This window comes from Choloepus didactylus, chromosome 1 (assembly GCF_015220235.1).
Source record: "Choloepus didactylus isolate mChoDid1 chromosome 1, mChoDid1.pri, whole genome shotgun sequence".
NCBI classification, from domain to species: Eukaryota; Metazoa; Chordata; class Mammalia; order Pilosa; family Megalonychidae; genus Choloepus; species Choloepus didactylus.
In genome coordinates, this window is record NC_051307.1 from 158,904,008 (window position 1) to 158,921,897 (window position 17,890).

Genomic DNA, 17,890 nt, shown 5'->3' on the forward strand with positions numbered 1-17,890 from the left:
TATCTTTGGCTTTTAAAAATAGTTTGCATTACCTTTACCCAAAGCACCATAGTCTTATGTAAAGATAAGGAAACTTGTATAATGGTGTATACGAAATAGCACCTCCTTGCTAAATGAGTATATATAACAGACACATACAAGCATTCCTATTGTATAAAATCCATGGAATAGAAATTCCAATAGAAAGTTTGGTTGACGGTGTGGCGGGAAGGAGTGTAAGATTTTGAGGGAAGAAGAATGAATTGGGGAGGAAAACTGGAGAGATAGCCAATGTAAGAAATATAAGGGGAAATAAAAAACAGATAAGAAATACTGAAGGGAAAATATTAAATTGAAAAGGGAGGCAAAATCAGATAAGAAAAGCGTTTTGCAGAAAGATGATAAAAGAATGGTCTTTAAAAAATAAGCCTTTCCTCTCTGACCCCAAGTATTATATGCATAGAAAATTTAGAGGGGGGGAAACTGAAAAAGATCCAAGGGAGAATTCATCAAAGTAGCAAAAGAAAGGCCAAAGTGGGAAAGTAGAAAATATAGAAAGGAGAGAGACAAATGCTACAATGATTAAAGAAGCCACATTTGTGGCTGGAAATTTACAAATGTAGGATCACTTATTATTCTCTACGGGCTTTTTTACTATTGTTTCCTTTTATGTTTAATGATTATTACTGCATCTCCTTGGGCAAGTTTGAAAATGCTTATGAACAGAAAAACTTGGTATGAGGGTCCCAGCAGGACTACATAAACCTTGTCCAGTGTGAGACCTTAGAAGATCTAAAAAGTCATCTCCTGACCACTGATTATGGCTACTTTTTGTCTAGTCAAATGGGTCCTCTTAATGTTTCCACCATTCACACACATGAGGAAAAGCTACATGGAGAACTTCACTATTTCCGAAATTATTCCCTGGAACCACTCAGCATATTTTTCACCTATATGCCGTGGAGTTACATGATAGACAATGGGACTCTACTGATGAATGGTGCCTTGCAAAAAAAAAAAAAAAAATCTGTGACAGAAATTTTGGTGAAGTGCCACCCACTGGGCAGTTTCAAGGAAATGGAAGTAGTCAACGTTGCAGAGATTCTCTTTAATGCCATTCTGGTTGAAACACCATTAACTCCAATCCTTCAAGACTGCATGTCTGAAAAAATATTCTGGATGCACAGAATATTGAAATGCTGAGTAATAAGCTGTACAAGTCTTACCTTGAGGCATTCTAAAAATTCTGTAAAAATCATGGTGATGTCACAGCAGAAATTATGTGCCCCATTCTTGAAGTTCATCCATGTTGTCACATGCTTCAGGACTTCATTCCTTCTCACTGCTGAAAAATATTCCATCATATATATATATTACATTTTGTTTATCCATTCATTGGTTGATAGATGCTTGGATTGTTCCATCTTTTGGCAATTGTGAATAATGCTGCTGTGAACATTGGTGTGCAAATGTCTGTTTGTGTCCCTGCTTTCAGATCTTCTAGGTATATACCTAGTAGTAGGATTTCTGGATCATATGTTAGCTGCTTCCTGAGAAACCGCCAAACTGTCTTCCACTGCAGCTGTACCATTTTACATTCCCACTAGCAGTGAATAAGTGTTCCTATTTCTCCACATCCTTTCCACTTGTAGTTTCCTGTCTGTTTAATAATGGCTATTCTAGTCAGTATGAAATGATATCTCATTGTGGTTTTGATTTGCATTTTCCTAATAGCTAGTGAAGATGAACATCTTTTCATGTGCTTTTAGCCATTTGTATTTCCTCTTTGGAAAAATGTCTATTCATGTCTTTTGCCCATTTTTAAATCAGGTTGTCTTTTTATTCCTGAGTTGTAGGATTTCTTTATATATTACGGGTGTCAAACCCTTATCAAATATGTGGTTTCCAAATATTATCTCACTAATATGAACTAGTTATAATATGTAAATTCATAGGGATAAAATCTAGAATATAGGTTACCAGGAGATAGAATGGGGATAGAGAATGGGGAGTGGATGCTTAATATGTGCAGAATTTTTTTTTTATTAAATTCAGTTTTATTGAAATACATTCACACACCATACAATCATCCATGATATACAATCCACTGTCCACAGTATGATAACATAGTTATGCGTTCATCACCACAATCTATCTCTGAACATTTTCCTTACATCAGAAAGAACCAGAACAAGAATAAAAAATAAAAGTGAAAAAAACACCCAAATCATCCCCCCATCCCACCCCATTTGTCCTTTAGTTTTTATCCCCATTCCTCCACTCATCCATACACTAGATAAAGGGGGTGTGATCCACAAGGTCTTCACGATCACACTGTCACCCCTTGTAATCTACATTATTATATAATTGTCTTCAGGAGTCCAGACTGCTGGGTTGGAGTTTGGTAGTTTCAGGTATTTACTTCTAGCTATTCCAATACATTAAAGCCTAAGAGGTGTTATCTATATAGTGCATAAGAATGTCCACCAGAGTGACCTCTCGACTCCATTTGAAATCTCTCAGCCACTGAAACTATTTCGTCTCATTTTGCATCCCCCTTTTGGTCAAGAAGATACTCTCAGTCCCACGATGCTGGGTCCACATTCATCCCCAGGAGTCATGCTCTGCGTTGCCAGGGAGATTTACACCCCTGGGAGTTGGGTCCCACGTAGGGGGGAGGGCAGCGAGTTCACCTGTCGAGATGGTTCAGTTAGAGAGAGAGAGGGCCACATCTGAGCAACAAGGAGGTACTCAGGGGGAGACTCTTAGGCACCATTACATACAACTTTAAACTCTCCTTTGTGGTAATGAGCTTCGTAAGGGCAAGTCCCATGCTCGAGGGCTCAGCTATGTGCAGAATTTTTAACTAGGCTAAATTTAAATGTTTGGAAATGGATAGAAGTGATGGTAGCTCATTATGGTAAGTGTAATTAACAGCACTGAATTATGGTGGTTGAAAGGGGAAATTTAGAGTCATGTATGTCACTAGAAGGAAAGCTAAAGATTAAAATATGGGACTGTATAACACAGTGAACCCTGTGGTAGATAATGACTGTAATAAACAGTACAAATGTGAAAAGTTCTTTCACGAGCTAGAGTAAATGTACATCACTATTACAAGGAGTTAATAGAGTGGTATATGGGGGAAATGCATCTATTGCAAACTATGGGCTATAGTTAGCAGTAATATTTTAATATTCTTTCATCAACAGTAACAAATGTACCACACCAATGCTTGGGTCAATAATGGGGCAGGGGGGATAAGGCGCATGGGATGTTTTGGGTTTTTCCTTTGTTTTTGTTTCTGGAATAATGAAAGTGTTCTAAAATTGATTATAGTGATGAATGCACAACTATGTAATAATATTGTGAGCCATTGATTCTGTACTTTGGATGGACTGTATGGTGTGTGAATACACCTAAATAAAACTGCATTTAAAAAGAAAAAAAAAAAAAAAGAAACCATTAAGGACCACAAGGATTAGATTCTACAGAAAACACTGTAAGGCAACCTTTCTTATATCTGAAGTGCACAGGCATCACCTGGGGATTTTGTGAAAATGCAGATTCTAATTCAGCAGGTCTAGAGTGGGGCCTGAGATTCTGCATTTTAATAAACTCCCAGGTGATGCTCATGCTTGGATGACACTGAGGAGTAACAAGGCCCTAAGGGATATTAAAGGAAGAAATAAGAAATCAAAATTACATGAAAATAAAGGAAGAGTTTTAAAAATTGAGATAAATGATAAAAATAGGAGATGAGAAAAAGAAATTCAACAAACAAATTTAAAAAGAAAAACAGTGAAAACAGAATTAATACTTATACAATCCAAGAAAAAAATCTAAAATAAAGGAGTACTTTTATTTACATATTGAAAAGACACAATTAATGCCAGGGATGTATTGATCCAAAAGTGTCAATTCCAAGTCATAACCTAGTAAAGTTATTGAGAAGCCAGGCATAAGGAGAAAATCACCTCCAAAGGGACAATAATCAACTGGCCTCAGAGTGCAACACTTAACACCGGAAGACAGTAGAGCAATACTTAACACGAAACTCAGGGAAAGCAAGTATGAGCCAAACTGTTCTTCTTCAAGCATAAAAGCTAAAGACAAAGTGCCTTAAACATGAAGAATTCATTCAGGGAATACTATTCCCATGGATCTTTATTAAGGAAACTTCCAGAGAACAAATTTCAGCTGCCATAAAAAAGTTCTGGAAACTACAGCAAAAGAACTGGAAGTAACTACTAGATATATTTAACTTCAGAACAAAGAACTGTGGAACAAATATGGGGATTAGGGTCACAGAACATCTACATTCCAATAACGTATAAAAGATAAAGCTAACAAATAGAACTAAGGATATCATACAATAACATTATATGATAACTAATTGAACAAAACCACAACTTTTCTATGAATTAGGAGAACTAAATACACAGACACAGCAAAACAAATAGAACACTTATAAACATCTATGTAAGTAACATACTATAGCATACAACAGAAGTAAAACCCAAAGCATCCATTATGACAATTAAGGTAAATGGACTTAACTCACATATTTCAAAAAAAAAATTTTCAAATTGGATCTTGAAACAAAACTCAACTCCAGACAGAGTAAAAGATCCACTCTTAGAACAAAGTGATTCAAGAAGGTTGAAAACGAAAGAATGGGTAAAGGTATACTAGGCAAATGCAAACAAAAAAGTAACACAGGACTTAATCTTAAATCAGACAAGGAAGAATTCAAGCTGCAAAACACTAAAAACAATAAACCAGGTTAAAAAAAGGCCACTTTATAATGCTAAAGGGTGCAATTCACAGTGAAGATAAAAGTTAAAAAAAAATCTAGGAAGCAATATTCATAAAAATTCAGAAATATACTAGTAGTAGGAGAGTTTAATTCAGTTTTCTCTTCCATAACATATTAAGATGGAAAATAAAAAAAAAAATTCACACTCAAAAACCTAATTAGCATAATTAATATGGTAGATACAATTAATCTATGTCAAACTCTGCACCTGAAAAGTAGACTACCCTTAATTTTTGAATATCCATTAAATATGCTCATATATGTTATTAAGTATTCAACCCTGAGAAAACCTCAAAACTTTCCAAATTAGGAGAGGTATAGAGAAGACCCTTTGATGATTATGCGATAAAACTGGAAATTAATAAACAAAATTGGAATACAAAAAGTCACTTCCATCTGAAAATTTTTAAACTCTCTGTTAATCAAGTCTTGGGTCAAAAGGAAATATAAACCCCAACTGGAGAATTTTTAGAAAACAAAGATAATGAAAACCTCTCTCAGAACCTATGGTAAACAGGTAAAGCAGGCTCAGAGGACAATTGACATCTTTTAACACATTAATATGAAGAAAGAAAGAAAAATAAATGGAGTAAGCATCTGATTCAAAATCTTAGGTAAAAGAATAAGAAAACAGACCAAATGAAAAAGTATGGAGTTAAAGATAAAAGAAGAAATTAAGTAGTTTCTAAACAATATAAATAAAAGTAGTACTAATAAATACAAAAGCTGACCCTTTTAAAGAAAAATATGTTTTAAATTAGACAAATTATTAGCTGACTTTTCAAGATAAAATAGGAAGTATGATTGCAGAAATAAGAAATCATAAAATGGAAACAAATAGCAAATAAGGGAAATTGAAAGAATCCTAAAAACTATTCACCTCTTTGAAAATGAATTCAGAACTCTGGCTGATTAAATAACTAACTTTCAGGAAAATATAATTTACCAAAATGGACCCAAGAAGAGACAGAAAATCTTGATTAACTGAGCTCTACAGAAGAAAAAGGAAACGGTGTCAATGCACTACCCCTGTCCCTGTTATGATGTGAGTATAACATTGACGCCAAACCTGTCAATTATTTCCCACACACAAAATATATAATATGTCATTCTGACTTATAAAGGTAATTGCAAAAATATTTAATGCAATATTAACAAAAAAGGCATTAAAATAATAATATTTTGATGCCAAATGGGTTTTATTTGAGAAATGCAACGATGGTTTTGTGTTAGGAAATCCATTAATATAATTAATTCATTGTATTAGTATAGTGGTAGTGGGATTTAAATAACTAATTATACTAACAATTCTGTGGAAAAAATCATACAATCATCATATTTGACAGAATTTCAGATCTATTTTTCATTAAAAACCCTCAGCAAAATTGAAATATATGAGTAATTCTGTAACATGAACAAATATATTTCAACTTAAAAACAAGCACCATGCTTAAAGGGGGAAACACTAAAGTGTTAGCTCACAATCTTGATAGCACAATGCACTCATCTAGAAAGTTTTAAACAATACTGATGCTTGGGTCCTCCCCCCAGAGATTCTGATTTAATCAGTTTGGGGTGGGGCTTTGTGCTGGTTTGAACGTATTGTGTCCCCCAGAAAAAGCCATATTCTTTTACGCAATCTTGTGGGGCAGACATATTAGTGGGGATTAAGTTGGAACTTTTGGATTAGGTTGTTTGCATGGAAATGTGCCCCACCCAACTGTAGGCCATAACTCTGATATTTCCATGGAGGCATGGCCCCACCCATTCAGGGTGGGCCTTGATCAGTGGAGCCATATAAATGAGCTGACAAATAGAAGGAACTCAGTGCAGCTGATAGTGACATTTTGAAGAGGAGCTACTGCCAAAAGGGACACTTTAAAGAATGCACAGTAGCTGAGGGAGTAGCTGCAGATGAGAGACAGTTTGAAGATGGCCATTGAAGGCAGACTCTTGCTCCAGAGAAGCTAAGAGAAGACAAACACCCCAAGAGCAAATAAGAGTGACATTTTTGAGGAACTGCAGCCTAGAGAGGAACATCCTGGGAGAAAGCCATTTTGAAACCAGAGCTTTGGAACAGATGCAAGCCACGTGCCTTCCCAGCTAACAGAGGTTTTCATACACCATTGGCTATCCTCCAGTGAAGGTACCCGATTGCTGATGTGTTACCTTGGACACTTTATGGCCTTAAGACTGTAACTGTGTAACCAAATAAACCCCCTTTTATAAAAGCCAATCCATTTCTGGTGTTTTGCATTTCGGCAGCATTAGCAAACTAGAACAGTCCTGTACATAAGGATTTTTGAAAGCTCCAAGTACATCTAATATGTAGTCAAGGTTGAGAACACTGCACCAAAGTCATTCCCTTTATATTCAGGAACAAAGTCAAAGATGTTCACATATAGCTCCATTATTAATATTTATACTAGAGATATAAATGTCCAATTAATGTTGCCCAGGAGGTCAATGCAATTATATAGGAGGCAGTTCTAAAATTTAAGCAGGAAGAATTAAACATGTCACCATTTTAGGTTATATGATTTTATTTCTGGAAAAAATCCAAGATTTGATTTTGGATTAAAATAACTATTGCAAACAACAGAGAATACTTTAAGATAGTGGAGTAAAATCATATATAGCAATCAATAGTGTTTACATAATACAACAGCCAGCTATAAGATATAATAGACAAAAATAGCAACAAAAATTAAATATTGAGCAATAAACTTATGTAGAAATGTACCAAGACCTATTTGAAGAAAACTTTAAAACACTGTTGAAGGACATAAAAAAAAAGATGTGAACAAATTGAAAGATATAATACGTTCTTGGATAAGAGTACTCAACATCATAAAGATGTTAATTTTCTCTAATTTGACTTATAAATTTAACGTTATAAATTTATAAGTATAAATTAATGCAAGAGTAAATATGTCATTGTTTTTAACTAGCAATTTGAGTCTAAAATTCATAAGGAAAAGTAATCAAGATTAGCCAGGAAAATTTTCAACAAAAGAGCAATGGAAAGTGTACCAACCCTAACAGACATTAAACAAACATACAATAAAGCTACAATAATTAAAACGATATACTTAGAGTGCCTGCCTAAACAGATTAACTAATGGAACAGAATTGGGTGTGGCAGCCCAGAGGCTGGGCTCCCTCCTAAATGGGCATGTAACAGCCTGCTTGACCAGGAGGAAGGTCAAGAAAGAAATCATTCTCCCCAGAGGGAGAAGAATACAATCACGGGGGTAAAATGGCACTGATTGTATCTTAGTCTTAAACATTAATCTGAGTAGAACATCAGGTCTTAAAAGCCTTTAATGATTATGCTAGAGTCTGGATATCTTCATACTGTATGTAATGTCTTTGTTCTAAAATCATATACATATTGCCTCCTGTACACCTACCCCTCTATGGAGAGCTACCCCCCTGGACCGCCACCACTGGAGACTCTCTCCCACTGGTAAGTCCCAATAAATCTATGTCTGCTTCTGTGCCTGGTGTGTTTTTCAATCTGGCAGCAGCACTGGCTCATGTTCTTCATGAACTCAGTCTGGGCCCAAACACAGATACTCCAGAAATAGACCAAAATATATACAGAAATTTAGTACATGTTGAAGGAGGCATCTCAGTGGTTGAAAAGATGAGTTATTTCATAAATGGTATCTGGGTAACCAGAAAGCCATCTAGAGAAAAATTAAGTTTTATCTATACTTCACACTGTATACCAGGATGAATTCCAAATGTATAAAAGATTTAAATGTAAAAAACATATATATATATGAGATAATTTGGAGTAGGGATGGTTTTCTAACTAAGATTTATAAATCTGGACACCATAAAAGAAAAGACTGATAAAACTGACTCCATAAAAATAAATTTCTGCATGAAAATCATAAAACCAAAAGGCAAAGGACAAATGGGAAAAATATTTGTCTCAAAATATTTATGATAAAGAGCTATTTACTAATACATAAAATGTTCCTAGAAATCAATGAGTAAAAGACCATTAACACTGACAGTCCCCAGAAAAGGAAATACAAATGACTGTTAACCATATGGGAAAAAAAAGTTTAATCTTACCGATAACAAGAAATACACAAATGATAACTCCATGGAGATACCATGTTTCACCTGTCAGAATGGCAAAATCCAGAAGGTTATAACACACACTATTGAGAAGCCTGTGGGAAAATGGGCCTGATCATAAATAATTAATGAAAATATAAGTTGGAATAACAGCTATGGCAAGCATTTTGGCAATAGCTATCAAAATTACAAGTGTGTATATAACCTTGACCCACCAATCCCACTTCTGGAGATTTACCTTTTGAATATACTGCAAACAGAGATGGAACATACTAGGTTGTTCTCTGCAATGTCTTTTGCAATAGCAAAGACTGGATACTATGCGAGCATTCATCAATAGGGAACTGGTTAAGTAAATTACAGTAAATCCATGCAACTGAATGCTATGTAGTCGTCAAAAAGAATGAGGAGGCATTATATAAAATATTGAACTAATTAAAGAAGATTTCTAGTGTATGTGTTTTAAATGAAAAACTCAGGAGCAGAACATTGTGTATAATATGCTACCTTCTTTTTTTAAAAAGGGAGATTGAGAAGGTATATTATTCTTGGCTTATTTATTTATAAAAATTCAGGAAGAAAACAGAAGAAACTAAGAATAGTTACATGTCTGGTACGGAGTGGTAAGGAACTGGGTGGATGGCAACTAGTGAAAGGAAGATATGCACATGCATACACATACACATGTTTATGTGTATGCATATAATGCAAATATATTACCCATTAGAATGTACTTTTGAGGGAATGGAATAGATAGTGAGGCAGAGAGGAGGAAGTATTGTTGGAAAATGAAAATATATATGGTTCCTTTAGACTGAATTACTTAAAGTCTTCCCATGAACCACGATGAATATTTCCCACACTCAAGATGTTGGGTTCCGAGTATTTACTGGTAACTAAATTGTAGTAATTGGTAAATGTGGAAAAAACCCTCTAATTCTCATAATGTATGGGCTGTATATTTGTTCTGACCTGGAGATACAGAGTTTTGTAAGAGGAGAATATAAAGATAAAGAAACTGATAAAGATTTTAAAGGTAAATGTGGGTTAATTTTGAAAGCTTAAATGTTCATATTTCTGTAGAATTTAACTTTTGTGTCTAATTTCACTTTCTTTTCTTTTGATGGCAATTTCTCTTTGGGGTGATTTTGACAGAAACATGACAAAAGAAGGAATAAAGGCAAACCTTAAATGTTACTTTACAATAATTGGAAAAGAAATAAAAGAAGGAAATATGTATGTATGCATGGAGCTGGGATACAGGGGTATGGTTTGTGAGTGTAGAAAGCATGTCAGTATATGAGGAAAAGATATTGCATGAGGCTGAAGTTCAGTGGTGAACCACAGAAGAATGAATGCTCAGTTGGCCTTAGTGGGGAGGCAGAAAGTGCACACAAACTCACAGAGCCGAGCTGCTGCCCTGAGTCTGGGGCAGCTCAGTTGCTGCATTTTGGGAAAGAAAAATTAAAGCAGTTTCATAGAGCAAGAGGAAAATAGGCAGAATGTTAGGTATTATTGCACGTCTAAAGTCAAGGTGCAGTCCTCAAAGGGTATCCCCACTGCAAGAATCACATAAACTTATTTAAAATATACATATTTATTTAATAATAAAAATATGAATAAATATTTATTGTACATTTGCAAGAAAAGGGAAAATCTCATCAGTCAAAACAAATGGCAGTTAGATTTTAATTGCATTGCCTCGCACCATGCTGACAGGGAAAAGGGAGAGGGCAGAGCATTGCTGTCAAATTGTGCCAGGAACTGGCTGATTTCTGTCATGAAAGACAGATTATTTTTCAAATGTGCAATTCAATTATCTAAAGTTCAACATACCTACTATAGTACTCAATACATACTGGCTGATGCAATTATGACTTTCTTGTTTCAAGTTTGGAATTTGGGGTAATTTTTAATTAAGTCTTTTAAAGTATAGGATTTTTGTTTGTTTGTTTCTTTGTGACCTTCTGCTTGTTTATTTAAAGTTTAATTTAGTTTATGGTGCCTTGATTTTAAGCTGTGGTGATTTTGTGTGCTTTTTTCAAGCTCCATTAACAATTTCAGAATATTGTAGTTTAATTTCCCTGAATCAGTATTTCTTTTATCTATCCTCAATACAAAAGGTTGACAAAGTCTCCAGACACATTCCACAGATCTTTAACCAGAATTTTAAATGAAAATAAAGGTGGTTTTTACCAGCATACAATAATTAAGATCTACATTTGCTACAACAGATCCTACAATATGCTAATGGACAACTGATTAAGTTACAGATATCCAAGGAGTCTTCAGTATAATTTATATGTGAACCTGTATGAATTACTACTTCAGCTATTGTTCTCTTGCATCATGTTTCTCTATGTGTGGGTGTTACATAAGTGAAGCACACTTGCCCATTTCATCCAATATGCATCTTCTAGATTTATCCTTTGTCACTCTACAATTAGGTTGCAGTAAAATTGGTGTCATATTTGCAGTGTCTAAATGATGCCACATACTTTAACTGGACCATAGGTATAGATTACTCTGAACCAGATGGAAACTGTGTGGCAGAGGAAAGCAAAGGATGGGATTATCTCTGGAATTCCTCACTTGCTATCTCTGATCTTTCCATGTCAACATTTTGAAGGTACTTTCTCTGATTCCCCAGAGATATGTAGCTTCATGAAGGCAGGGCTTATGATTTGAGGCAGCCCAGAGTAGCATACAGAGCAATTTGAAATATACTCAAGGGGATCGTATTTGGGCATTAATAATTTTCTGGGTTATATAATATTAAAATAGTTTCACATAATAAATACCTACTGTGTGATGTCCATTGTGTTTGCTACTTTATAAGCATTATCTCCAATCCTTATAAAACTCAGGGGTGGACAATTGATATGTGGGGAATCAGACCCAGAGAGTTCGATAATTTCCCCAGAGTGTCACTGTGAGAAAGGGGTGGCAACAGATGAAAATCCAGACCTTTCCTATTCCAAAGTCTGGGGTGTTGGCACTCAAATCATGTTGTATGATCGAGAAAGTTCAAAAAATATTGAGGTTGAGTTCAAAATTTGGAAAGAACATTTCATGTCTTCAAAATAGCTTTCATCTCCCCATCAGCTCTTACCACACCTCCATCAGCCTAATCTGGTTCACTTTTTCTCCATTTATAGGTGGCAGTATCATGAAAAACCAGAAATGCAAGATCTAGGCATATCTTCATTAAATATAGTCTCTATATTACTTTGGACAAGGTAGTTGCCCCTTCAGAGCCTCATTTGTAAATTTCAGATAAAAGCAAAATGATAAGGGAGATTAAATGAAATCATATTTGTGGATTGTAGAACTTCAATAACGATTTCCAGCTTTCCTTCATTTCTACAACAGTTGCCTTTCTGGTTTCTTGGAATTTATGTTCTCTTCTGTCCTTAGTCTCCACTCAGTTTACATCATCTTGCACTTAGGTTCTGTAGTGGAAAAAGCCCTTTCCCAGGAGTGATTCCTTTAATAGGTTTTAATAGGTTTTGTGACATGATGCTTCTCTGACTGTCCACCAGGTGCAGAAACCTCATTGCAGCAAAGCAAATAAATTCATAAAGATTTCCTGGGTCCTGGGGCCATTTCCAACAATCAAGAGGCCAAGAGGAACAAAGACGAGGCAGGCTGAGGGAAGTGGCTAGAACTGAGGGGTGGGAGGGGTTGAGTGGAGTGACGGGGAGAAATTGTCATCTACTATCCAGGATTATCTAGTTGCAAAGAGTATAAAAACTAATCCAACTGGATACACTAACAAAAGAAGGATTTTTTGGCTCAAGGGACATAGTTAAGACTTGGTTTCACTCTGTTGGGTCAGCTCTTTATTGGAACAGATTTCAGAAAGGTTCTTCCCATTGGCACATGTTGGATTGTTTTATGCACCCTAATTTAGACATATTTTTGATCCGCATTCCTGTGGTGGGAACCCAATGTAAATAGGGTCTATTGAAGATAAATTTAAGGTGTGTCCCCACTGAATGAGATTGGGCCTTAATCCAGATTAGTGGATTCCTTTATAAACAGAAGAAATGCAGACATAGAGAAGCCAGGCAGAGGAGACAGAAATCAACAGAACCCAGAAGAGAAAGGAGAGGATATCGCTATGCCAAGGGAAAGCCAAGGAACCCAAGGACTGACAGCCAGCCAGAACCCTACCAATCTTGAGAGGAAGCAAGCCTTCTTGCCTCTGAAACCAAGAGCCAATAAATTCCTCTTGTTTAAGTCAAAACCAGTTTGTAGTATTTGTGATCACAGTCTGGAACACTAAGAAGTGCACAATGGCCACAGCAGCTCTAGCTTATACTCTTTCAAGTCCAGTGGAAGTACACCATCTGTCTCTTCCCCCAGCATTATCAGAAGTCCCATTATATTATAGTATGATAGAATATGTTATCCCGAGATTAAGGCCTGAAGTGGGTCATATGCTGTGGGTCCAGGGAAACAGGATACACTAATTGGCTTAGGTCTAGAGCACATGCTTGTCACATGCTCAATGCCTATACCAGTCATTAAGCCCAGGGCAACATTTCCTGCTGATTAGTTTGGGCCTGCATTACTTCTTCTGCCCAGGGGACAAGGATAGAGCCCCACTTAGACATAGGAGGCAGAGATACAGCACAAATCAGAGATACTAGAAGCTGCCCACAATGCTGTCTATAGGTTAAAGCTTAGAGAGAACTCTGTAGTACCTGGTCAACCCCTTTACTAAGGGCAAGGGTAGACGCCATCCTTGCCCCCTGTTCTAGTTGGGTAATGCTGCCGGAATGCAAAACACCGGAAATGGATCAGCTTTTATAAAGGGGGTTTATTTGGTTACAAAGTTATAGTCTTAAGGCCATAAAGTGCCCAAGGTAAGTCATCAACTATTTGGTACCTTCACTGGAGAATGACCAATGGCGTCCGGAAAACCTCTGTTAGCTGGGAAGGCTTGGCTGGTGTCTGCTCCAAAGTTCTGGTTTCAAAATGGCTTTCTCCCAGGATGTTCCTCTCTAGGCTTCAGCTCCTCAAAAATGTCATTCTTAGTTGCTCTTGGGGTGTTTGTCCTCTCTTAGCTTCTCCGAAGCAAGAGTATGCTTTCAACGGCCGTCTTCAAACTGCCTCTCATCTGCAGCTACTCTCAGCTTCTGTGCATTATTCAGAGTGCCCCTCTTGGCTATAGCAAGCTCGCTCCTTCTGTCTGAGCTTATATAGTGCTCCAGTAAATTAATCAAGGCCCATGCCGAATGGGTGGGGCCAGACCTCCATGGAAATTGTCCAGTCAGAGGTTATCATCCACAGTTGGGTGGGGCTCATTTCCATGGAAACAACCTAACCCAAATGTTCCAACTTAATCTCCACTAATATGTCTGCCCCACAAGATTGCATCAAAGAGCATGGCTTTTTCTGGGGGACATAATATATACAAGCCAGTACACCCTCTAACTCCTACATCCTGAGAAGGCACTCTGCCTGCCTTAATCTGTGTCCAGCTGGTGTTCACATGGCATTCACTTGGAGAAAAGTACATGTGGATGTGGCATCCCAAGTCAACTCAGATTCTCCTGACCCTTCTGGGCAGTCATCTGTAGAGCCACTGTAGCAGGCAGATCTGGGCACCCAGACACTGAGAGACATCAGACAAGGAAGAGAAGAGCCCTGTGATGGTTAGATTCATGTGTCAACTTGGCCAAGTGATGGTGCCCAGGTATCTGGTCAAGGAAGCACTGGCCTAACCATTACTGCAAGGATATTTGTGGCTGGTTAATAAACCAGAAGGCTGGTTTATTAAATCATAAGTCAATTGACTGCAGCTGTGACTGATCACATCAATGAAGGTCCTGTCTTCCACAATGAGATAATTCAATCAGCTGAATTTAATCCAGTCAGTTGAAGATTTTTAAGGGAGAAAGAGAGAGAACCTTCACTTTTTCGGCTAGCCAGTGTCTCCTGAGGAGTTCAGTGAACACTTTCATTGGAGTTGCCAGTTTGCTGCCACCTCTATGGAATTTGGACTCATGCATCCCCACTTTTATAAAACCTTATATTTACAGATATTTCTTGTTGGTTCTGTTTCCCTAGAGAACTCTAACTAATACAAGCCCTTTTTTACCAACTATTTCAGGTTGATAGACTTTCAGAGTAGTGAAAATGAGCCATCATTAATGGCTTTGCTAATCAGAAAAAGTGACCAAGATAAGACCTTAATTTTCTATTCCCCAGACCTTGCAGAACAGTATCATATATCCATGAACTAATAATTTCATGGAATCATTGAACCAAGGAAGGCTAGGGCTGAAAGGGACCATAGAGACTGACTTCTTCTTTCCCTACTGAGAGAAGCAAAGACCCAGAGTGGGGTAGATCCTTGCTCAGGATGACACAGCAAGTTGAGTCACCGATTCAAAGCCAAAAATAAATTAAATCAAAATTATATATTCCCAGGCTAAGAAGACTGTATTTATTTGTATATTTGCATGATGCTTTTTCAGTCATAATTCTGTGTATCATTACAATTTTAGAATAATAATATGCTAATGTGTAATCATTTGAAGTTAATTTCTCAACTTGAATTTCCTGGGCCACAGAGGAGTATAAATTTGAACCTCAAACTTATCCCAAAACTTGGTGGCTTAACTCGGAGGGTGAAACCAGCGCCCTCTCCCCCTACATGGGATCTGACTCCAGGAGTGTGAATCTCCCTGGCAACTCAGGGTATGACTTCCAGGGATGAGCCTGGACCCGACATGGTGGGATTGAGAACATCTTCTTGTCCAAAAAGGGAATGTGAAATGAAATGAAGTAAAGTTTCTGTGGCTGAGATTTCAAATGGAGCCAAGAGGTCACTCTCATGGGCATTCTAGTGCACTATATAAATAACCCTTTTTAGGTTTTAATGCATTGGAATAGCTAGAAGGAAATACCTGAAACTATCAGACTGCAACCCAGTAGGCTTGACTCTTGATGATTGTATAACAATGCAGCTTACAAGAGGTGACAGTGTGATTGTGAAACCCTTGTGTATCACACGCCCTTTATCCAGTGTATGCATGGATGAGTGGAAAAATGGGGACAAAAAATTAAATGAAAAGTAGGGTGGGGGGGGTGATTTGGGTGTTCTTCTTTTCTTTTTTATTCTTATTTTCACTTTTTCTGGTATAAGAAAAATGTTCAAAAAATAGAATGGGGTGATGAATGCACAATTAAATGATGGTACTGTGAACAGTTGATTGTACACTTTGGATGATTGTATTATATGTGACTACATCTCAATAAAATTGAATTTTAAAAAAAACTTGGTGGCTTAAAACAAAAATTAAATATTTGCTGGTAGTTATGAAATCTTAGGGGATGCTTTTTTATCCCCCCCATCCAGAGCCTAACTCAAAATTAACAGGTTTCCTGGGTGCCTCCCTTTGATATGGAAATATTTCTTTATCTTAGTCCACTCTTTGACTGGGAATGTCACATTTTGAGGGCCCACCTCTTTGCAAGCTTCTCAGCTCCACTTTCCATCCTGCATTAACCCAGAGTTGCTCCACATAGTGCCTGCTTTCTCCTCTGTTTTCTGTTTTCTTCTTAATTTTTTTACCTATGTAATTTTCATTTCCTTATGCTAATTTCAAGTGCCCTTGAGAGGCTGTTTATTATATTTCATTAGCAAGTTTAAGCATTTTGTATGAAGAGAATTTATCATAATTTTAAGTCTGCCCACAGTTTTTTTCACTCTTCTTATTTTAATAATGCAATTATAACCAGAATCTACTAGCATATTTTGTAATTGAGTGGGTCTTTCCTTTCGAAGGTAAAGTACACAGAAAAGTTATTACTGAATTACTTAGGTACATTTGAAAATGTTCATCTGGATTTAGGAAAGCTTAGGAGACTGAGCAGGAATCCTGAGGAATTTGAGGAACCCTTGAGAACGTGGGATTGAGTATTTTGAAGATCATACATAAATTTTCTCCTACTGGAAGAGTATCCCAGAAACAAAACTCCACAAGTCTTCTTGGAGTACACTTTCCTGCCCCCCAATCCACAAAAATAGGCCTCTATCAGATATTTATTGTTACATAACAAAACACCCCCAAATTTAATGGCTTAACCCAACAATTATCTATTTGCCCACATTTCTATGGTGACAATTTTGGCTCCACAGAGCAGTTATTCTGGTCTCTCCTGGAATACTCAGAGGCTGCTGTCATCGGGCATTCAACTCAGACTGGGGTGGTCTAAGATGGCCTCCATCACACGTCTGGTGGCTGGTGCTGGGCCTGTGTCTCCAGCAGACTAGACTGGATTCTTCATATGGCATCTGGGTTCCACAAAGAGCAAGAGAGGGCAAGCCCTACTGCTCAAGGGCTTTTCTGAGCCTCTATTTGCATCACAGTCTGTTGGCCAAAACAATTCACATGGCCAAGCTGAGTCAGTGTGGGAGGAGCAGTTATTCTGGTCTCTCCTGGAATACTCAGAGGCTGCTGTCATCGGGCATTCAACTCAGACTGGGGTGGTCTAAGATGGCCTCCATCACACGTCTGGTGGCTGGTGCTGGGCCTGTGTCTCCAGCAGACTAGACTGGATTCTTCATATGGCATCTGGGTTCCACAAAGAGCAAGAGAGGGCAAGCCCTACTGCTCAAGGGCTTTTCTGAGCCTCTATTTGCATCACAGTCTGTTGGCCAAAACAATTCACATGGCCAAGCTGAGTCAGTGTGGGAGGGCACTACACAAAAGCCCAGACAGGGAAAGGTGTAATTCATGGAGGACCGTTACTCTAACAATCTACCTCAAGGCCCAAGCACTGAGCAAGGCATTGTGCGAGGCTGCTTTGCTTGGTGGATGGATCTGGGGCTTGGACTCAGACACCCTGAGGTGGAATCCTGACTCCACCTATGTGTGATCTTTTGATAGAAAAGTTACCCTCAGTTACAAGATTGATATAAATTTCAAATAATGCATAGAAAATCTCTACCTAAACATGCTTAAGTCTGCCCCATCCAAA

The 17,890-nt window shown here is 37.4% G+C and overlaps 1 pseudogene; it reads left to right on the plus strand.

The window, feature by feature from the left end:
• Positions 1 to 17,890, plus strand: part of LOC119526223 — a 63,293-nt pseudogene that overhangs the window by 634 nt on the left and 44,769 nt on the right.